Genomic DNA, 16553 nt, shown 5'->3' on the forward strand with positions numbered 1-16553 from the left:
ACACACTTGGGTACTTCCTCTTGTCTGTATATAGGTATAGCAGCCCTGTCCACTAAAAATACAATGCAAGCCCCATGCATATTTTGCAATTCTCTAATAGCCACATTAAAAAAGTGATGTGGAAAACAGGTGAGATTAATTTTAAGAATATATTTTATTTAACCTAATGTATTTACAATATAATTACAACATTAATATAAAAATTACTAATGAGATAGTTTATATTGTCCTTTCATACTAATTGTTTAAAATCCAGTGTGAATTTTCCACTCATGACCCAGGCCATCTCAATTTGGACTAGCCACATTTCAAATGGCCCCTGCTTTGGACTGTGCAGGACTACACAGTAACTTACAAGGGTGATTAGGCACCAACACGAACTTCTTTAGCCCTTGAAATTTGTGGAATTAAAGTAAATGGAATTTAATTTTACTGATGAGAGAACAATGGAGAAGCCTGCTGGGCCCTCCAGATCACTGCCCACCCCACCCTCCTTCCTCATGCTCTGGGAAGGAGTGCAAAGCGGCAGTGTTACACGCTGTTTGAAGTTTGGGAGACATGAAGCATAGAAAATCATTTCCTCTAAACATTGCCCTTTAGGTTATTAAATACCCCGACAACAACTTGACTGAATTTACAGCCATGAATTTGTTATCTCTCAATGTGGATATATAGCTGGTCTCCTGATAAATTTCCTGAGGTGCTGTTCTTAAACTTCAAATATTTGCAAACTAACTTCATAATTTTGTCATGCCTGCATACCACCAAAAGTATATGATTTGTTTAATATTTTTATTTAACTCAACTAACCTAAAAAAATCTAGAGACATATTTAGTGTCATCCTAAGTAACTATATCCATGAAATCATGAATTTCATATGTTGCTGTACATTTTTTCTGATACACATTAAAACAAATAAATATTTAAATAAAGAACATTTATCCATGTCTCCTAAAATCATCTCACAAACCACCTGTGGTATGATTATCAAACTTTGAAAACACTGTCCTTGGCGAAAGGAAAGGAAAGGAAAGTAACACTATAGGATCCCCTCTCCATGCCGACAGTGCTCAGTGGGGTGCGCCCAACCTAACTCACCGAATCCCCACTCTCCTATGTGCGGGCTGGTGGTCGCTGCTACCCACCGGTTGTCTTTCAGGCATTTATTCTGGCTGATTACCACTTGTGTCTGCCCAAGGTCAGACCTTTTATATGGCAACCTGTATTAACTATAAGGAAATTCTTAACAATTTTTATTTTTGTTTTTAACTTTTGTGGGTATATGGTCTTTGTTTTGATTTTCCAGAGGTTACACAGCTAGCAAGTCTGGGATTTGAGCTTTTAACTATAAACATCACAAGGCAGAGGCAACTGCAACACCTAACACAGCGCCCTCCTAAGAGGTGTTCTATCTCTTGTTGTTAACAGAATGATTTCCAATTATGAATTATCTTAAAGCCCAAAGACTTTGAGAAATAAGAACTGGTAAATTTCAATGATGGGGATGCATAGTACCAAAATTGTTTAAAACAAATGTGTTATATATTACCTAAGTGCTTCTTAGTGTATTAAATAACAAGATCTAGTGGCTAGTCTAATAATTACTATATTTTCAAATGGTAATACATATAAACAATATTTAAAGATATCTGAAATTGTAGTGTGTATTAGTCTACTGTTGTGTAACAAATTACCCCAGAACTAAGTAGCTGAAACCAATAAACATTTACTTTATCACAGTTTCTGTGGGTCAGAGATTTGGGCACAGCTTGGCTGGGTACCTCTGATTCAAGGTCTATCACAAGACTGCACTCAAGGTGTCAGCAGGGGCTGTGTTCCCATCTGAAAGTTTTGGGGGAGAACCTGCTTCCAAGTTCACTCACATGTTGGCAGGATTCATTTCCTCACTGACTGTTAGTTACAGGTTTCCTCAGTTCTCTGCACATGCATCTCTCTATAAGGCAGCTCTTAACATGGTTGCTGGCTTCCCTGAGAGTGAGGAATAGAGTGAAAGAAAACTCCCAAGAAAGAAGCCACCGTCTTTTTATAACCAAATTCAGAAGTGACATCCCATCCTCTCTGCCACATTTCATCCACCAAAAGTGATTATATATTCAGGAGGAGGGACTTATGCCAAGGCATGAATTTAAGAAGGTGGGGATCATTGGGGACCATCTTACAAGCTGCCTGCCACAAAATGAAATAAAATATCTATGAGCTCTATTGGTGATGGTGTCACAGTGCTGTTAATGCTACTGCAGTTTGCTGGCTACATTCATAATCAAAGAAATGCAAAATTTTAGCTAGAGGTTAGTGAAAAAGAGGTACTATTTTTCCCATCTAGTTCATAGACTTCAGGTGAAAAAACCCCAGTGTTAAAGGATGCAGTCTATCTTGTGCCATCTAAAAATCAGCCTGGTGCTTTGTGGATGGGCACAGGGTTTCCTCACATACCCCTGGAATCTACCATCTGTGGGCATTTACTGTGTTTGTGAAAGATTCTTAAAAACAAAACAAAACGAACAAACAAAAAATGTGGTACTGCTAGTGCAGCTCTGAAATAGACCAACTTTGAAAACTTCCCTCACAGCTGCAAAAGGCAAGTGTTTGGCACTAATAAATCAGGATTAGTGGAGCTTGACTAATAATGAACCTTTCATCTCCTCTGGGCAGGTGGTCACCAACTGAACTATGGGAGCAAACAAGTCATGGTTAGATGTAATAACCACATTTCTAACAACAGGTTGGACTAGAGCGGAAAGTGAGTGCAGAAGAAGTCTTCCTGCAAAATTCAAATCTTCTTAAACTTGGGGCCCTCTGAAAACATTAATCAAAATTGTGTTTCTAGGGGCTGGGCTGACCTCTGCTTATTACCTTTCCAGTCATAACCACTGCAGGTATTTTTCTTCTCACTAGTGAAAAACAGCCTGGGATGCTATCCACATGCCCCTATCAGAGAACCAGTGAACTAGGGACACAATTATAGGTTTCAATTTTCCCCTCGTAGACCCCCATCTAAATTTGTCATCACCTGTTCACAGAAATGCTTTCCGTGTTTCACCTTACTTGAGTGGAAATGGGGTGATATTCAAAATATTTAACAACCAATGAGGCACAGGCACTAACCGATTAGGACAATATAAGATGCTGGAGCAGGGTCCAGGGGCACCCTGCACTGTGCTGGCATTCATCCTTTAGTTGTTGAATTGTGGGAGAAGTCGTAGGGGTTCTGGGGGTGTGCTCAGGGGGCTGAGGGTGATGACAATTCGCCAACTGGTTTTTAGGCATCTCATTATTTTAATAACCAGGATATCTGCACCAGTGTACATAAGATTGAATATTCACTGTGGAGGGGGGTTGGGGCTGCTCCTCCCAAGGGCCCCCATGGAAGGCTACTGGTGTGGAAGCTGACCCCATTGCCCTACAGTGTTCTGACAACTGGCACTATGGGGACAGAGCCCTGCCCATTTTTCTGAGCCCTGAGCTCAGGCCAGAGCCTTAAGGTCCTGGACTACTTCCAAGGCTTGCAGAACCCCTCACTCAGGTCTCCTCGGGGCGGCTGGTTGGCAGTCTCCCAGTTACCAGGCGCCTTCTGGGAGCAGCCAGGGACAGCTGCTGCCGGCTGGCACCAATGGACTTCTGTGCAACTGAGGGTTGAGTGGAAGTTTCCTTGTGGGTTTGATGGAGGGCATGTTCTCAGTCCACAGGCGTCACACCACCCGAGTAGCCTCACCACTGTACAGGATACAGGCCGAAGAAAAGACTTGGTTCATGAATCCTCCCACTTCAAGGATTGGTTTAGCAACTTCCTGAGCTTTCTGAATGAGACCTCAAGGGCTTATCACAAAGGAGATCATTCTGCATGACCTCTTGGTCTGCATTATTTCACTGTAATGCCCAGGTTTGTTTTAGTTTGCTCCATGCTTCTGGAAAGCAGGCTAGGGGGGCTCCGGACGCACACAGATCTGGGTCTGAATTCCCGCTCTGCGGAATGCATCACCACTTCACTTCACCTGTCTGAGGCAATTTCCACCTTTGTCAGTGGGGCTCATGGGAGTGCCTGCTTTATAGGCTGGTGGAGGGTCTAATGAGATAATTTAAAGACAAATTTGATAACTGTTTTCTTATAAGTTGAGGGAAAGATTAATTCAAAACTTTTAGTCTCAGTTTGGGCTAGGAAATGCCAGTGTTATTCCAGGGTACTAACACAGGTTTAAAAATAAGACGCTTTTTGCTTTCACAAGCTGACTAAAAAGTGAAGACAAAAAAGTGACTTCAGAGTCAAATGCAACTCAATAGTCTTGCATGCTTAGATCCAACCCATAAGAACTCAGGGTTCTCCCTCCTGAATGAAGATAATACGAAGTTGCATATTTCGATCCATAGTTGGCTGAACCCACAGATGCAGAGCTTGTGAATATGGAGGGCCAGCAGTATCTGCTTTTCCACAGGAAGACGGCATAGATTAATTCATTAAAATTTGTAAAACTATATAATGTCTGTTTCAATGACAAAAAGCAATTTCAATTACATTTAAGATGACATTTACATAAACATAAAAATTATAACCATCTCACAATACTCTCAACTACCTTGACATAAAAGCAGAAGAAAGCTTGATTTGTTAAGGTATTGCTTTTGCCCATTTTGTTTAAAAAAAGGTCTTCTTTTCTTAAAATAAGAATTATGGAATCACTAGGTTTTAAGCAATAAGAAACAAAGTTTGAAACAAGAATCCTGATTCTTCCACTTCTGTTTACCCAAACGAACATTCTCTCTCTGATTTCAGTCCCAGAAATCAACCACCGAACGTATCACTATGCAGAGTCACATTCCAAGTTTTTTTTTTTTTTTTTTTTTTTTGAGACGGAGTCTCGCTCTGCCGCCCAGGCTGGAGTGCAGTGGCCAGATCTCAGCTCACTGCAAGCTCCGCCTCCCGGGTTCCTGCTATTCTCCTGCCTCAGCCTCCCGAGTAGCTGGGACCACAGGCGCCGCCACCTCGCCCGGCTAATTTTTTGTGTTTTTTTTAGTAGAGACGGGGTTTCGCCGTGTTAGCCAGGATGGTCTCGATCTCCTGACCTTGTGATCCGCCCGTCTCGGCCTCCCAAAGTGCTGGGATTACAGGCTTGAGCCACCGCGCCCGGCCCACATTCCAAGTTTTTAATGGAAGTTTTAGAGGCTACAGATGAATTCAGGAGTGATATAAACCAAGACCATTAAGAAAGATGACTTTTTTCTAGGATTCTAACTCCTATATTCAGACACGTATATCCAACTGCCCACTTGACATCTCCACGTGGCTGTCTGTCTCACAGACATTTCAAACTCACTACATCCCAAACAAAAGTCCTAGTATCTCCCCTCCACACCAAAATGCTGTACTCACAGCCCTCCCCATCTCAGTCTGATGGCATTTCTATTCTTACTGCACTTAGGCCACTTCCTGCATTTCCTATCTTCCTTAACTCCTCTCTTCTGCTATTTTTCAATCCAACTGCCAGTCTTGCTGGTTCTACCTTGAAAATAGCCAGACTCTAATTACTCCTCACCATCTTTACTGCTAACCCTTGTCCATGGCACCAGCATGTCTCACTGGATTATTGCAATAGCCTCCTAACTGGTCCCTCTCTTCCACTCTTGTGCTCCCACAGTCTACTCTCACTACAGTGGCCAGAGGGAGCTGTTAAATTTAAAGTCAGATCATTGTCTCTTTTTGGATCAAAGTCCTCCCCTCCCTCCCAGACTCTGGGGGGAAAGCCAGAGTCCTACCATGACCAACATGGCCCTCCAGGATCTCACCTCTAAATTACTGGCTCCTTGTTACTCCTTGAATACGCCAGGCATGTTCTGCTTCTGCGTCCTCAGGCTTTCCCCAGTGTCTGCATGGTGAATTCTCTCACCATTTTCTCTATGACAGCTGCCCTTACCAGCTCACCTACACCTATCCTCCACCACTGTGCTCTGCTCCTCCTTACTCCACTAGACTTTCTCCACAGCATGTATCCCTTCTAAATTCCTAATACACATCACCTAATATTTTTTAGGTTTATTGTTTTTTGTCCACATCCCTTAACTTGAATATAAGATCCACATGGAAGATACTTAATAAATAGATCTGAATTAAGGGAAAATGCCAAACAAGAAAAACAGAGAAAAAACTCTGAAAACATCCAGTGTCCAAAGAAAGGCCTTATGATTTTCTTTCTTTTTTCTCCTTCCTTCCTTCCTTTTTTTCCTCTTTTCTTCCTTCCTTTCTTTCTCTTTTTCCCTCCCTCCCTCTTTCCCTCCCTCCTTTCCTCCCTCTCTTTATTTCTCTTTCTTTCTTTTCTTTTTTTTTTTTTTTTTTTGAGACAGGGTCTTGCTCTGTTACCCAGTCTGGAGTGCGTGGTGTGATCATGGCTCACTGCAGCCTTGACCTTGACCTGCTGGGCTCAAGTGATCCCCCTGCCTCAGCCTCCTGAGCAGCTGGAACCACAGGTGAATGCCACCAAACCTGGCTAATTTTTAATCTTTTGTAGAGATGGGGTCTTCCTATGTTGTCCAGGCTGGTCTCAAACTCCTGGCTCAAGCAATCCTCAAGGCGTCCTGGGATTACACACATGAGACACCACATCTGGCCACCTTGTGATTTCTAATAGCAGGACCCATGTATTATATCTCATTTTTTAATTTTAATACTGTTTGTGGCATTTTGAAGAGGAACAACAACGAAGTAGGCCTGACACTTAGGAGAGGCCGCTGTTTACCCTGAAAAGACCCCTACGATTGGCATTCTTGGGGACGGGTAGAACACTACAGAACACTACATCAAGCACAGAGCGCTATCATAGAGGTCCCCAAATCTCCCTTTTATCTGGGAGCCAGAGGCATCAGACTCAGAATGGCTGAGTAAAAATTCACAAGAGGCTGCTGGACACCCCAGAATCTACAAAAAATGGCATTTCTTTCCAGTGACCATGTCCATTGTCCAGAATATACCTTTCTGAGATAATGGTACCCAGGCAGTTGACTTAGCATTCAGAATGTGGTTCAGGGGTGATAGAATCAGTGCTAAGGATGGTTAACCCTTCTGAGGACTGCTTAATCCATGTCATGGTGAGCCCTGATAATGCATCCCAATAGATACTTCACAACAGATCTTCATCCATACTTACCAATCCACATTCATGTCCACAAGATTCAGGACCTCTTTTCCTAGCCAATACTGGGTAACCATTGGAAATTTTCCTTTCTGCTCCATGAGGACCAGTTCATTGCCCACAACCTTTCTCCAGGTAGGATGGATTAGCTTTCTACCCACAAAATTCCAGCCATATGGCTGTGCTGTCTTCCAGGAATTACATAGAGTTCACTTTGCTGGAGTTCTGGAAGTTCCTCAAATCTTCAATCTGTTACTCCACCCCCATTAGGCAAAGATCGGGCCTCTGTAGATCCCAGAGGGGCACCTACTTTCAGATTCCAAAGTCCTTGGGGCCCTTCAACATTTCCCCCTTATGTCACCAGTGTGTAGCCAGGGGCCTTGTTCCACACCCTCTACCATCATTAACGAGCTACGGTGACCACAGACAAATCACCTAACCTCTCTGGGCCTTAGTTTCCAAATCTAAAAATAAAAGGATATAACTCTCTAAGGCCCCTTCTAGTTCGAAAAACTCCAAGATTATTTTTTACCTACCTCTTTAAGTTTTAAATGATGACAACAGCATCTTTCCTAAACTTTTCCTGAGGCCAGATGTTCCTGGCACTGAAGTAGAGGAAAAAAATAGTTTTTGAATAATCTAACATTTTTGCCTTTTAGAGGAAATTATCCTCTGGCCTTTTTAGTTCCCCTTCCCTTACAGCTACCTCCTTATGGACCCTCAAAAGAAGTCTTTAAAACAGAGAGAGGCTGAGGCAGGAGAATCGCTTGAGCCCAGGGGTTCAAGACTGTAGTGTGCCATGATTGTATCTGTGAATAGCAACTGCACTCCAACTGGAGTTGGGCAACATAGTGAGTCTCTATCAAAAAAAAGTAAACTATCCTTCCTGATTCATCAGGATCTTATAAAAAACATTGTTATTTTCCAAATTATTTTTCTTACATAAAACCTCTTAAAACAGTTTTATTCTGATAACTATGCTTATCAGCCTTGACTTTCCTCTGTTTTGCAGGGAACGCTACTAAATGCTCTGGGGAAGAGGAATAAAAAGCTCAGAGCCAGGGCCAGGGAAGGAAGCATGCTGTCCATGTAGGTAAATTCTGCCCTGAGCTTTCAGAAGGTGATGGGCATGAAATGGTAGAGGTTAAAGTGGGGAGTGGAGAGAAGAGGAAAAGCAGAGGGAAGAAGAAAAAGACTGAAAGCATATATTGTTCGCTTAGAAAAAAGAATTTTAGGGGAGGCCTGGTGGCAGTTCAAGAATGTTCACTTAGTTAGATGACTTCTAAACTGGAACTTGCCTAAGAAGCCACACTGCAGGGAGGAGACGGACTTGGAACTGCAGTTCTCTTCCTTTAGCAGCCCCTCCATCCAGCCTTCCGCATAGCAGGCTGGTGAGGTATTGAGCAGCCCCTCTATTGGCCCCACACCCAGTTTTCAGAAGTTAAGTTCATTCTACAGGTCTCTAAAGGCTTCAAGGAAAACCAAATCTTTCCATTGTTGGCCTGGAAATCAAAGAAGATACTCCAAATCATCACCATTCAATAAAGCAGTGACTTACTGAAAGAATTACAGTTTACTAGCAAACCCCCCCAAATGAATCTCTATGTTTAATACATGCTTAACCTCCTAGTCTGAAGATAGCAGTATTCCAAATAATTGTAGGCTCCAAGATATCACTTAGTGACTGCTAATTTAGGAAACATATGCCCTAGAGAATTCCTCCCATTATACACACACACATACACACATGTATATTTGTATGTGCAAACATATATCCTACATAATAAACGACTGTTTTAAAGCCACACTAGGTTACAAAACAATACAATGAGTTAACTTAAACTATGTCATATTAAAATCTGGGCATGAACACAACTAGAAAGGAAGCCTAATTCATACCAGAAAATATCAAAACAAAGTCTGGTAAGTATCTAGCTAGTTAGACAGTCTCAAAGCAGTAGCTTCTCATTAGCATTGAGAAATAACAATCTGAGTGGTATGTGAATACTTGCTGTGGAACTGGTACTGGATGTTGTATAAGCTGGGAACAGATGCCTCTTAAATTCAGTTTGTTGCACTATGACAGGGTTCTACTTTAATGACTCATCTTTTCCCAGTTTATTCTTTTCCAGGAAAAGCTTTCTATGCACTTGCATAAACAAATGCAACTCTTCTTGTCATTTTCTAGTTCCTTTTTTTGGGAGAAGGGGACACTTAGAGCTTTTTTTAAAAAATTTAAACAGCACCAACCTTCTGACTGATGAAGAAATAGAGGGAAATTGAAATGGGAGAGTAAAAAATCAATCAGGCATATAGGCAATCCCTTCCCTGGTAACGTTACAGAGTATACATTAGTATTCATGATATTTTAGTTAGGAGACAACATCTCCAGCAAAAGAATCACCACACAACACTGTGTCAGGCTGTCTATCACATCTTTCTTACCACTTCCTTGCATAGAATCTGTAATCCAAACACCTACCATGGCCACCTCTCCAGAATGGCCCCACTGGTCTTGCTCCTTTTCCTGGGACAACAGCCCAAGTCCCCTCTGCATCCTTACTGCTCAGAAGCAAGACATGAACATTTTGTTTGAGGCATTCTTGAAGAAAAAGGATGATGATCTTGTAATATGAGGTATCTCCAAGTTTGTGTTTTGGGAGGGAGAGTGGTATAAGAAGACACAATTGCTGGATAATTCTCAGAAGCCAAACATAGAATTACCTATGATCCAGCAATTCCACTTCTGGGGACATACCAATGGAACTGAATGCAGGACCTCAAAGAGATATGTGCAAACCCATCTTCACAGCAGCACTAGTCACAACAGCGAAAAAGGACAAGCAGTCTAACTGTCCACTGATGAATGAAGGGATACAAAAATTTGATATATACATACAAATATGTTTGGCCTTAAAAAGGAAGGAATGTTTGATACGTGCTAACAACATGGATAGACCTTAAGGACATTACGCTAAGTGAAATAAAGCAGAAACAGAAAGACAAATACTGTATAATTCTACTTATATGAGGTACCTAGAGAAGTCAAATTCATAAAAACACAGAAAGTAGAATGGTGGCTACCAAGAGCTGGGGGAAAGGGAATGGGGAATTATTGTTTAATGGGTGTAAGTTTCAGTTTTGCAAAATAAAGCGTTCTGGAGATTGGTTGCACAATATGAATATACTTAACGCTATTGAACTGTACACTTAATGGTTAAGATGGTAAATTTTGTTATGTGTCCTTTATCACAATTAACCCCCCCCCCAAAAAAAACCTATAGTTCTTAGTATTTCCCAATATGATGGTGATAACAATAATACCTTACAAATGCCCGGGAAGTTCTTTCAGAGAAATCCAGAGAGCTGAGCCTCCAGATTTGTTCATGCCAACTCAAAACGATACCAAGGATGAGTTCAGTTGTAAAAGTTGTACTTATCAGAGTTTAACTTTCTTTTCCCCACTAGCATGAATGTTTGGTATATATCACCATTTATTCCTCTGAAACCAGGGTCACCCAGACATCTGTCTGTGGATGTCGACCCGCAGTGCCACTCTGGTATTATCTGGGATTCAGGGAGGAGAGGCCTGCCTATGTTGAGGAAAAAGAGAGATTTGTGAAGTCAGCCTCATTCATCTTCTACTTAGAGAGTTAAGGAATGTGTCCATACTGTTCCTCCCTACAAAATTCACGATTTTTTCTCCAGATTAAAGGTGACTTCACCTCTTTCCACTTTGACGTTTAAACTCAACTCAGTATTCAACTTGGCAGTCATTCCTATCTAAAAATTACACAAAAGATTAATACTCCAGGTGCTCTCTACCACCCAACAGGATCTGTTACCTTCTGCCATTCTGGGTCTCCACTCATTCTTTCAGAACCTGGGGATCAGAGGTTTTATATAATGATGGCACTTTATAAACCATTTTTTGCATCTCAAACACAAAGGAACACAGTGCAGAGAAAGTGGAAAGATGGGGAAGGGGCTGAGAAATAGGAAAGAATAAGGACCCACAGAAGAAATACAAACAGCTTTTGGAAGGATGCATTTACAAAAATGACATCAGGCAGCTGGGTGCAGTGGCTCACGCCTATAATCCCAGCACTTTGGGAGGATGAGGCGGGCGGATCACCTGAGGTCAGGAGTTTGAGACCAGCCTGACCAACACGGTGAAACTCCATCTCTACTAAAAATACAATACTAGCCACGTGTGGTGACGCATGCCTGTAATCCCAGCTGCTTGGGAGGCTGAGGCAGGAGAATCGCTTGAACTGGGGAGGCAGGGGTTGCAGTGAGGTGAGATGGTGCCATTGCACTCCAGCCTAGGCGACAAGAGCAAAACTCTGTCTCAAAAAAAAAAAAAAAAAAAAAGTCATCAGGCCCATCTGGAAAGTATTCTAACAAAATAAAAAGATAAAAAGTCCCTTTCCACTATGAGCAGCAGATTTTCAGAACATAAGACTTCTGGAACAGCAAGGCTGTACAGCCAACTAACAAAGCAAAACAAAACTGAAAGAAGAGTTCCTTTAAGGAATGTCCAGCCACTGCGAAGTTGTAAGCCTCTTCCTGGTGCTCAAGGGCAGTACCAGGTACAAGAGGCCTTCCTACTGCAGTTCCCATGTGCATGTCTCTTACAAGCATTTGTGCAAAGTGCTCCAACCAGCGATAAATCTAATCTTCCCTCCATCCCCCCACACCTGTCGACAATGTGGGCTGGCTCTGTCAGAGCTAGCGCAGGGTTTCTGAAAACACTAGGGCTGATATGTCTAGCTTAGAATCTTCCCTTATTCTCTGTCAGCTTCCTCTCCATTTTCTTGCACAACTTGGTAGTAAAATATGAAAAAAATGTGGCAATTGGAAGACAGAATCAACCATGATTTTTCTCTTTCATCGCTGTTCTAGTTATTTGGCATTACTGGAATATAAACAAGTGAGTCCAGGAGCCCCTCACTCCTTCGTTGTTTATCATACAGATACATTTTACAACACTTTGGGCTGGAATGAAGACATGAAACAGGAAGTTCCTGATCTTGCTGTCCTCTCCTCCTTATCCTCCCTGTCTCAGTTAACACATTAACACAGTCAAAGAAGCCGTCTAGTATGTTTCCCAAAAACACCCAGAAAGAGCTCCGCAGCCTCTCTGGCTAACCCGTCCTAGAGCTGCACAGCAGTCCAATAATGTAGGAACCTCCTTCTCTTAACTCGGATTTGAGACGTTTTCTTTTTCCACATACAGGTCTGAAAGCAGCAGGCCACTGCGTAATGAAACTATCCCTCACTGGCCTCAGGAGGAATAATCTTGGGCCCTTTCTGTTTCTGGACTGCTGCTTCCCAACCCACTAGCCATCTTTCTGGCTCTTTTGCAGACTCTTCTCTAGGAAGCACAAGGCTGAAGACATAAAGCTCTCGCAACCGTCACACCTCACGGCCTCTTCAGGGCCTGCTTAGCTTTTGCTCTGGGCTGTGCCTGCTTCTTAAACTCTGGTGCCGGGCAAAGGATTTCCTCATCTCATGTTTAAGCTGTCCCTACTGCTGCTTCTCTACTCCTGTTTTGTGTTAGTAAAAGAAGGAAGGAAAGAAAAGGGGGAAGGAGGACAGTAGAAAAAATAAAAAAGGAAACTTAAGAATTTATAATGACATGAGATATTATATTAACATTAAATACAAGCCAAAAGATGAGTTTTATGAGATGAAAATTCCACAAAACAACAAACTTTTGCATATAACCTTGCAAGCACATTTTTATGCACAATATTTCTGTATTTTCTAACACCCTTTGAATGCCCCACATGTCTGCAAACACAGGCTGATCTGTCCCATTGCACATTTACACTAACAGGTAAAAATGACAAGAAGCCTAGCTGAATTCCACGAAATAAGTTATTTAAAGAACATCTGAAGTTTTGTTCTTTCAGAAGCAGAGTTCTAAAACACGGAAGCAAGAGATTCTGAGAATTTCATTTTCACCATAATGGCTCAATGTTTGTTCCTCTAACAATGTGCAGTTAACAGCTGTGCGCTGGCTCTTACATTCAAAGCCAAAAAGCAAGTTCTTCACATTAGAGAAATCATTAAAGACAGTTCAAGGAAAGAGAATTAGGTATTTTAGAGTGGCTATAAAAAGTTTTCCAGGGGGGAAAAAGCACTAACCTGTGTTGTTTTAATCTGCTGAAAACAACCAAGTTCTCAAGTTCCCCTTCTGTCTTCTAGCCAGTTTCCTGTAAATGTTGCATGTGACATTATACTTCCTCACTGCACCTTCTTTGACTCGCCTCCCTAACTGGTCAGAGGCATGTGATAAGATCAATTTGCTGCTTGCTTCACATGGGGGTAACCCTGTGTCTGCGGAAATGATTGTCTCCCCCAGCTTGTTTTGAGTGTTCCCAGGACACAGGTAAAGAGGAGATAAGCCAGGGGGAAGTCATGCCTGGACTCCAGGCACTCCTGACTCCAGAGGAAAGTGAAGGGGGAAGGGAGAGATAGTCTTGAGCCCCAGGGCTCAAGGGCTCTTGAGGCTGGAGTTGAGCAGCTGAGAAGGGGCAGAGCGCTCACAGAGGAGCCTGGGGCTTGGGTGCTCTGCTGTCATTAGGTCAGCCCGTGGGAATGCCACCCTCAGGGCAGCTGAGGAAGGGCCCTTGATGGTGCTGCACCCAGGATGTCCCCACACTCCTCTCTGGAGGGCACCACCATCAAGGGAGCACACTCAGGCCTTGGTTCATATTTCTGGATCCTGCATCAACCATGGCTACACACCCTGAATTTCCTGGGACTCTCTCAAGTTCACATGTGGTCATGCTGTCAGACAGTGTGCCCCAACTGTTGGTTCAGAAAACAAAACCAATGTATTCTCAGCCTTCCAGGGCTAAATAACTGGGAGACATTTCCCTCTTGCTGACCTCCAAAATACACCAGCCTTTTGGTTTCCCTTGAAAGAGCTGGGTATCATCTTCCTCCGGAATGGAGCTGGGTTCCTGGCAGTGTGTGAGTCCTGGCCATGGGGGCTCTGATGTTGGCCCGCCAAGAGCACCAGGAGAGTGCCAGCTGTGACCCTCTCTGCCCTGTACAGCTGGAGAGGCTGGAGGAGAGCTGGGGCAGGGACTAAGCAACAAGCCCAAGGGCACCATATCTAGCTTTCTTGTTCTGCTCACTGGTGCCTTCTGTTTCTTTTTGTGATTCCCCTAGCCATCAGGAGGGTCCAAACATACTGGAATTTGTGGATATAGGAAGTTGTGTGTGGCAGTCAAATGATCTCCTGGACCAAGGGGAATATTCCACAATTTGTAAGACTTGACTGCAAAAACCCCAAAGTTGTTTCTATTTGGCTACCTTGGCATGATTGTTTTTTAAAAAATGTTTTTAAAGGGATCTTCTTTGTTTTTTAGAAAGGTAACTGTAGACATACCCCAAGTCTTGAAAATATTACCCTATAATTCCCTGATGAAGTTTTCCATGGGAGAATACTGCGTAAGGAAACCAGTCCTGGGACTCAGAACTGTGGACAACAGTAAAACCCTGAAGTCTCACCACATGATTGCACTTCTGGCTTTGAAAACACACATATCTGTTTTTACCATTTTGACAGCTGATGGCTGGTTTTCTGATTGAATTGACATTTAGATTAGACAATTGAGTCAAAATGGCTGTCCGAGCTATAGACATGGCATTAGCTTTAAAACAGGAATAACGGTAAAATTTTGCCATCTTGGAGTCAGAAATTGCAAGAACTTTGGAAAAACAAAATACTACATAGATGAAAAATGATGATGACTCAATTTGAATGTATTTAGAAGTCTCACATTCTGGGTTAAGCTGCCAGTTCCATTTTTCAACTAAGCAGCCGCATATGTTCTGCTTAAGCCGTGTTCTGTGTGGAATTTTTAAAGGCCTTAATAAAATGCTTTATAATTTTCCATTAAAATCCCTAACCTGGCTTTCTGTCCATGTTTTTTTTTTTTTTTTTTTTCTGGTTAGGCATTTAAAAATTTTAATACACTTTATATTTCAGAACAGTTACAGATTTACAGAAAAACTGAGAAGACAGTACAGAGTTCCCATATATCCTACGCCCAGTCTCCCATATTATTAACTTCTTAAATTTAGTATGATACCTCAGTACCAATTAATAAACCAATAGTGATACATAATTATTAACTAAAGTCCACGGTTTATTCAGATAGCCTTAGTTCTTACCTACTGTCCTTTATCTGTTCCAGGATCCCATCCAGGACTCCACATTACATTTAGTCATCGTGTCTTCTTACGCTCCACTTTTCAGGCTTTCCTTGTTTTTGACAACCGTCACAGTTTTGAGAAATACTGCTCTGGTATTCTGTAGAATGTGCCACAATTGGGATTTGTTTTTTCTCTTGATAAGACTGGGGCTATGGGTTATTTGGAGGAGGTAAAGTGTCATTTTAGTCACATCGCATCAGGTATATGTACTATCCACATGATTTAATACTGCTGGTGTTGGCCTTGATCACGTGGCTGAGGCAGTGCATGTCGGGTTTCTCCACTGTAAAGTTGCTCGCTGCTTCTCCCCACCTTTCCATATCATACTCTTTGGAAGAAAGTCCTTCGGGGTAGAGTGTCTATATAAATTATTTGGGATCCTTCTGCATGGAAGATTTGTCTCTTATACACATTTATTAATGTATTCAATCATTTATTTATACCAGTATGGCTGCACAGGTATTTATTTTATGCTTTGCATTTAATTCAACAGTACTTTATTCTGTTGCTCAAACTGTTCCAGCTTTGGCCACTGGGAGCTCTTACCATTGGTTTCTGTGCTCCTTTGACATACTCCTATCAATATTTTTTTCTGTTTTGTTTTTAAGTACTTCCTCACTTTCCAGCACTACAAGATGCTCCAGGCTCACCGTGTAGAGTACCTCCCTAACTGTTCATGATTTTGGTTTCTTTTCTTGTTTTGTTTTGACAAAAGAATACAAAAATAAACTGATGGGCCTGAGAAAACATGTCTTCAATTTTAATTAGTTCTGCTCATGTGTACTAATAAAAAATTTTGTTTAATTACTTTCATAAAATTAGTCCTACCTGGCCTCTACCAGCTGCAAAACACCATAATACCAAGTGAGTGGAATTCTGCACTGGCTTAATCCCAAGATACATGGCTGTGCTGGTACTGTTTTTTTCCCCACATATTTTAACATTCCTGGAATCGAAGTGTGCATTTAATGTCATGTCTTTTTTTCCTCCTTACCTGTTATTAATTGATGTTACACCTTATAGTTGATGGTGTTCTGAGAATGGAGGAAATAGATCAGTCAATTACTTTTTGTTTGGACTAAGATATATAATTTATTTTCACTGATTTTTTTCCCACTGAACAAATATTTTGACTAAAGTAGTTTGATGTATAGCATGTGCAGACATTAAAAAATTCC

General features: G+C 41.9%; 1 protein-coding gene across 3 annotated transcripts in view; it reads right to left on the reverse strand.

The window, feature by feature from the left end:
* WIPF1 (WAS/WASL interacting protein family member 1) overlaps nt 1-16553 on the reverse strand; it is a 118936-nt gene that overhangs the window by 60921 nt on the left and 41462 nt on the right. Inside the window, exon 1 of one of the 3 annotated variants that reach the window (XM_025404740.1) lies at nt 13294-13381. The exons of the other annotated variants lie outside the window; for them this stretch is intronic. The gene's annotated coding sequence lies outside the window, so the exon portion shown is untranslated. Of the gene's footprint in view, nt 1-13293; nt 13382-16553 lie in introns of those variants that run through there. 3 annotated transcript variants of the gene reach the window in all.

The sequence above is a fragment of the Theropithecus gelada genome, chromosome 12 (assembly GCF_003255815.1).
Source record: "Theropithecus gelada isolate Dixy chromosome 12, Tgel_1.0, whole genome shotgun sequence".
NCBI classification, from domain to species: Eukaryota; Metazoa; Chordata; class Mammalia; order Primates; family Cercopithecidae; genus Theropithecus; species Theropithecus gelada.